Below are 6,209 nucleotides of genomic sequence, written 5' to 3' on the forward strand. Positions count from 1 at the left end.
TCCTGGAAGAGGTAATAACACTTAAACAGAGGTGAAGTGATAGTAGCGAATTACTTGTGTGTTTATTTGACAAACATTTATATAAACCTCCCCATATGCCAGACACTCTTCCTTTTTTAAAAAAGATTCTATTTATGTATATTTATCTATTTATTTATGAGAGAGCAAGAGCAAGAGCAAGTGAGTACACATGCAGGGGGAGCAGCAGGCAGAGGGAGAAGCAGGCTCCCCGCCAAGCAAGAAGCCCAATGCAGGACCCGATCCCAGGACCCTGGGATCATAACCTGAGCCGAAGGAAGATGCTCAACCAACTAAACCACCCAGGCATCCCACCAAACACTATCCTAAGTGCTTTACAAATATTAGCCCACTTAATCACCTTAACAACCTTATCATACAGGTGCTATTCTCCTCATTTTAAGCTGAGGCAACTGGGCACAGAGAAGTTAATTACTTGCTCACAATCAATATACCACAGACCTCAGACTCAAATCCAAACCTCAGGAATGCCTGGGTGGCTCAGTTGGTTAAGTGTCCAACTCTTGGTTTTGGCTCAGGTCATGATCTCAGGGTCATGATCTTAAGGTCTTGAGATTAAATTCTGTGTCAGGCTCAAGGCTCAGCACAGAATCTGCTTGAGATTCTCTTCTCTCTCCCTGCCTACCCTTCTTGCCCCTCCACTCCCACTCTGGAACAAGCGTGCACTCTCCTCTCATACATACATACATACATAAATTCATTCATTGATTCATTCTTTCTTTCTTTAAAAAAAAAAATCCAAACCTCAACTTGGTGCCCATAACCACTATGCTAGGTCCCATCATAATTTTCAAAGCACATGTAAAACTTCCAAGTTGTTGACATTATTCCCATATTTTTTTTTTTTTTTGCATTTGGAAAATTTGAGTGCCAAAGAGAAAAGAGATTGATCTCTGGCCACACTGAAGGTCAGTAGAAGTGTAAGCAGAACCAAGGGCTCTGACTTCCAGGTTGATTCAGGGATGTCAGACCTAAAGTTCCAGCGCTGATTGGCCACATGCCTAGTGTCCCCTACCCCATTCACTTTCATCTGTCTCTGGGCATCCTGCTGAGTGCTGGTGGTATCTATCTATCTATCTATCTATCTATGGTCCCATCCTGCCCAGCTCATCTGGTTTTCCTGGTGCTCTGATGCTCTTATGGAGTGCCTCTGATATCCCAATAACGCGGCATGGTTCGGGGTTTAGAGGAAATGAACTGGTGGCCATGCATTCTTCAGGCCCTGGAGGGAGTGTCCACACCCCCGCCCCCATGCACACACATCTTCAGCCAGCTCAGCCTCCATTTCCTTCCTCTCCACACAGTCTGTCAGAAGCTCCCAGCTTTGGAGAATGAAAAACCTGGATGCTGTGATTTCTCCCTAACCTGGAGAGAGAAAGAAGGGGAATCAAGACTTACATCCCCAGGCTTTGCAAAAGCAAGCACCTCTCCCTGGCAGCTCCATGAGGACAGGGTCCTTGTCTCCTCTTATCCCCGTGCCTTCTTCCCAGGCCAGCCCAGGGTCAGTGCTCTGGAGGCATGGGGTTCCCTGGATTTAAAGCACCCCCTGGGAGATTGTGGGTGCAGGAAGAAAGGAGGAGGCTTGCTGGAGCATCTCCTGTGTGCCCCCTGTCCCCGTGTTGTACTTCACAGGGCTTGTCTCCCCTGCATCAATGACAGCTTCGTCACTTGGAGCTCATCCACTAGGGGAGGAAACAGGAGCTCGGATCAGGCAGGCATCTCACCTCAGAGTCACACCCAAGGTCAGCTGGGTCCAGGATATTCTTCCCACTGCCCCTTTCTGCTTCACTAGAGTCTCCACCGCCTCACTGGGGGCAGGGGCTATGCTCATCATGTCCTAGGATGTAGGACTGTGTACTGGATACTGGCCGTGGGACAGTGTGCGTAGGACACCTGCATACCACGGGGCTAGTGTGCTGTATAAAGGACACTCACACACAGCACAGATGGGCTCAGAAAGAGGTGCCTGGGATTCCTGTGTATGGTGCACATGAGGAGAAGGACGTGTTGTAGGTTCGGTTCCCCCCGAGAAGTAGACATGAGACAAGAATGTGAGGGCAAGTGGCTTTTCTGGAAGGTGGACCCGGAAAGCACAGTAGAGAAGTGGGAAAATGAGACTGAGAAGGGAAGGCCTCCCATACACTGCCGGTGCATCAGTGGGCATGTGACTGCTACAGGCACCTGGGCCCCATCCTGAAGGATTCCTGAGAGCTGAGGGAAGGGAGGTATTCACCCATAGACCCCTGTTTGTCATTGGTGAGGGATGCTCCTGTGCCCCCAGCCTGTCCTTTGCATGGGTTGAGCATGTTTCCTAAGTAGAGAGTCAGATGTGCTTTGCAGGAGGAGGCCTGGATGTATATGGCGAAGGTAGGTGTTGAGGGGCTATGGATAGGGGAGGGACATTGGCTCAGGACCTACAGGTACAGACATAGATACAGGGCAGGGGAGCAGACAAGTGATTGGATTACTGGCCTTGTAGGTCTGGGCTGAAGTGGGGGCTGCTGGAAGGGATAAGTAGCCACAGGAAGAGAGGTGGTGTTGGGCTCCCCACGCTGGCTGGACTCCATCCTTAGCCCCCACCCCCCACCCCTGTTGGTGTGTTAGCATGTGCTTTCTTGGTGGGAGACTGGGAGGGCTCAAGGCTCTCAGAATGCAGAGACATCTCTCTGCCCACCTTCCATCTTGTTCATATTTTGAGAAGTGGGGGTGAGGGCAAAAGGTGCCCAGGGTACAAGGAGGGATATCACCAAAGGCTGAGTAGGACCCTAGACTAGGAGTCAGACATGGAGGCAAAATGAGATAACATCTCTGACCCCACTTGCCCCATCCATGTGCCTCAGGGCAGGTCACCTACCATTCTTGCCTCTTGGGTGAGCATCACAGACATCCTGTCCCTGCTATGGACTTTACAGAACTGCTGTGAGGAACAGATCAGGTCATGAACAAGAAAACATGTGAAAGAAAATAAAATATATGGGGAAGGGGGTGGATTATGGAAAGGGCCTGAGCAGGGAAAATCAAGGAGCCCAGCTTCTGCAGCTGGCTCTGCTGCTATTTTTTTAGGAGCTGGAACCCTGTAGTAAAGACCCATAACAATAGTGTTTTCAAAAAACAACTTATTTCTCCTTCATGTTAATGTATACTTGGCATGTGGCTTCACCAATCTCAGGAGACCCAGGTTCCTTCTATCTTGTTGCTCTGCCTTCTTACCACTTATGTTCCAAGATGGCTGCCCCACCTCCAGCCCTTCAGTCTACGTTCCAGTCAACAGAAGGAGGACAAGAGGAGGGGGCAGGAAGCCTCCTCCTTCCTTTTAAAGGCACAAACCAGAAATTGCACACCTCACTTCCATTCATATCCCATTGGCCAGGAATTGCATGGCCACACCTACCTGCGAGGGAGCCTGCAAATGTAGTCTTTTGCCATGTGTGAAAGGGAGAAGGGATATTGAGGGACACCTGCAATTTTTACTATAGTTGCTGACTTGTGGGGGCAATTTACATGTCCAGTGGAGCCATAGTTTCCTTGTTTGCAAATTCATTCATAACATAATACAATATAATATTGTTTTGTGTATTATTTTATATGTATCATATAATATATTTTGGCATATATATTATATAATATGATCTATTATGTATATTATATATCATGTGTATTATGTATCAAATATCTATTGTATATTATATAATATATAATCAATTACATAATATATATCAATTATATATTATATTGCATATATGTGTCATACTTGTAGTGTGAAGAATGATTTTTGAACCACTTGATCGCTAATGGATCCTCTCACTAGCTGGACCACTGACCCCAGAGGTCTGGTGTGAGGTCTGTCTTGCTCACCATTAGGTACCTGCAGCATCCAGGGCAAAGTCTAGGACACAGAAGCCGTATTATTAGCAGCCCATGGATGATGAATGGGTGGCCATTCTGGCTTTTGTATTTGGTGAGGACATTTCTCCTCACTCAAGGGTTTAAGTTTTTCCCTTTATAGGCCTCCTGGATCCAGCACCCTTTGTCCCTGTGTGTCAACCCTTGCTGAGCCTGCGAAGTAAACTGTGCTGTGAGCCAGGATCTTGAAAGTGGGATTAAAAATAAATGAAAGTGCATCAAAACAAGTTAACCACAAGAAATGGCTTTCCAGGGTAATTGGGCATCAGTGCTAGAGGCGAAGGACAGAGTGTCAGACTCTAACTGCCAAATGGTCTTATCAACACCACTACTGTGTCAGGCAGAGAACCCACTGGGCCCGGCTTGAGACCTTCCATGACCCTCCACTCCTGGGAGACATGGAGCAAGACTGTCCCCGTCAGGGACAGGTCAGGGAGAACAGGTTCGAGTTCCAGCCCTGCTGCTCACCTGCTGGGTGGATCCTAGGAAAATCCACAATGTTTTGAGCCTCAGTCCCCTCAAAGGTTAATAGTAGAAGCTACCTATTATCAACTATCAAGCATGGAAAACAAGGGTACCTACCTCACAGCACCCTTAGCATCTCCATAATTTTTTCACAGCGTGCCAAGCTCAAAGAAATACCAGAGGCTTGTTTATTAAGCAGCTAGGTTCAAACAACTTAATTAATAGTAGTTCAGCCAGTAACTGGCAGATGTCATTGTATCTCCCTCAGAACTGTAAAATATCTTGCGGTGTCTCTGTGAGTTTTCTGCAGTGTCTCAGGGTGCTGGGGCACATGGTTTGGGAACTGCAGCCATACGGTTTTGAGGACAAAACAGAGTTATGCATATCAGGGGCTTAGCCTGATGCCTGGTCTAGAGTAGATCAAAGAATGCTGGTGGTCCTAAATCATCCTTCAACTGTCATTCTGAAATGACCATCTCTCTTGTTCTTTCTCTGTCTCCCAGCAATGCCATAGCAATTTTTTTCTGCCTCGGGCTCCTGCCATCTCCTCATTTCTGCTTGCCACCTTCCCCCGGGTCCCTCCATGCCCAGGGCCCCTCCTTACCTACCTTCCTTCCTGGTCTAGAATTGGGGCTCCCACTTCTCCACTCCTCCCTGACTCCACATGCTTGGCAGGATCTCTTTGCAGGTGGAGTGTGGGTCCCTGCCCTTTCACTTTGGGCTGCGCCATGTGATTCTCTGTCCAGAGGTGCACACCAAAGCGACAGTGTGGCATCTTAAGTCTAGGCCTTAAGTGTTGCATGATTCCACCTGCTCTCTTATCCTTTGTCACTGCCAAGAGAAAAGCATGGTCAGTGATTCCAGGGGGAGCAGAGGCCCACAGAGAAGGCTCAGAGCTGCTGATCTGCAGACCATCTCAGTCAAGCACAAAAAGAAGTACTTGCTGTTTGAAGGTATGGAGTTTTGGAGAGCTTTGTCACACAGTGTTCTGTGACAGTCTGACCTCCTCATCTGTTGGCAAATTCCCCTTCTCTGAGAGGAGATCTGATTGAGTCATTTGGTCACCACCCAGGACACAGGTCCTTTCACACTGTTTCATACCCACAAACTGTCCTGTCAGATGGTTGCCTCAGGCTGGGACACCACCTCTGACCCAGACAATTGTCCTATAATTACAGGGTCATGTGACACACAGCCTGGTGACTTGACTGCAAGGAATGGTTTCTGGCCCCTCTGGTTAGGAGGCATATGCAGGTGGCAGATGAGAGTTTCTTGGACCCTCTCTGATTCTAAAGAGTGACCTTGGAACCAGGAGAAATTGCACACAAAATTTTCTCTGCATGTGGCAGAATCCGTCCCTGGCTGTAAACCCCCCAGGGGCTCAAGAAATGTGACATTTCTTACAACTCAGTTTGGTAACTATTTTGAGTCTCATCCTACCTAAGATGGAAAGGATGAGGCCCAAGTTCACATAGAAAGGTTGGTAGAGCTGGAGTTAGATCCCAGGTGTCCTGGCTTCCTGTAAGGACCCCTTTTCCTGCTTGGTGGATCACAGACTTGCCAAGAGCCCCAGCTCCCGTCTCCAAGCTGGTGGCTGTGCCTCCTCATTCCACTGAGTGCTTGCTGGGTAGAATTCTGTACAGCACTTTCCTCCCACCGAGTACTAGTCTGCCTCCCTAGGTCCTGTACCCACTGCCCTAGCTCTGGGACTACTCTAAAGGTACGCTCTTTTTTTCTTTAATTTATAAACATTTGTTTTCATTTTTACTTCTGTGAATTCTGTTTAGTTCTTTTTTGAATCT

The sequence above is a fragment of the Mustela lutreola genome, chromosome 9 (genome assembly GCF_030435805.1).
Source record: "Mustela lutreola isolate mMusLut2 chromosome 9, mMusLut2.pri, whole genome shotgun sequence".
Classification (NCBI taxonomy): Eukaryota; Metazoa; Chordata; class Mammalia; order Carnivora; family Mustelidae; genus Mustela; species Mustela lutreola.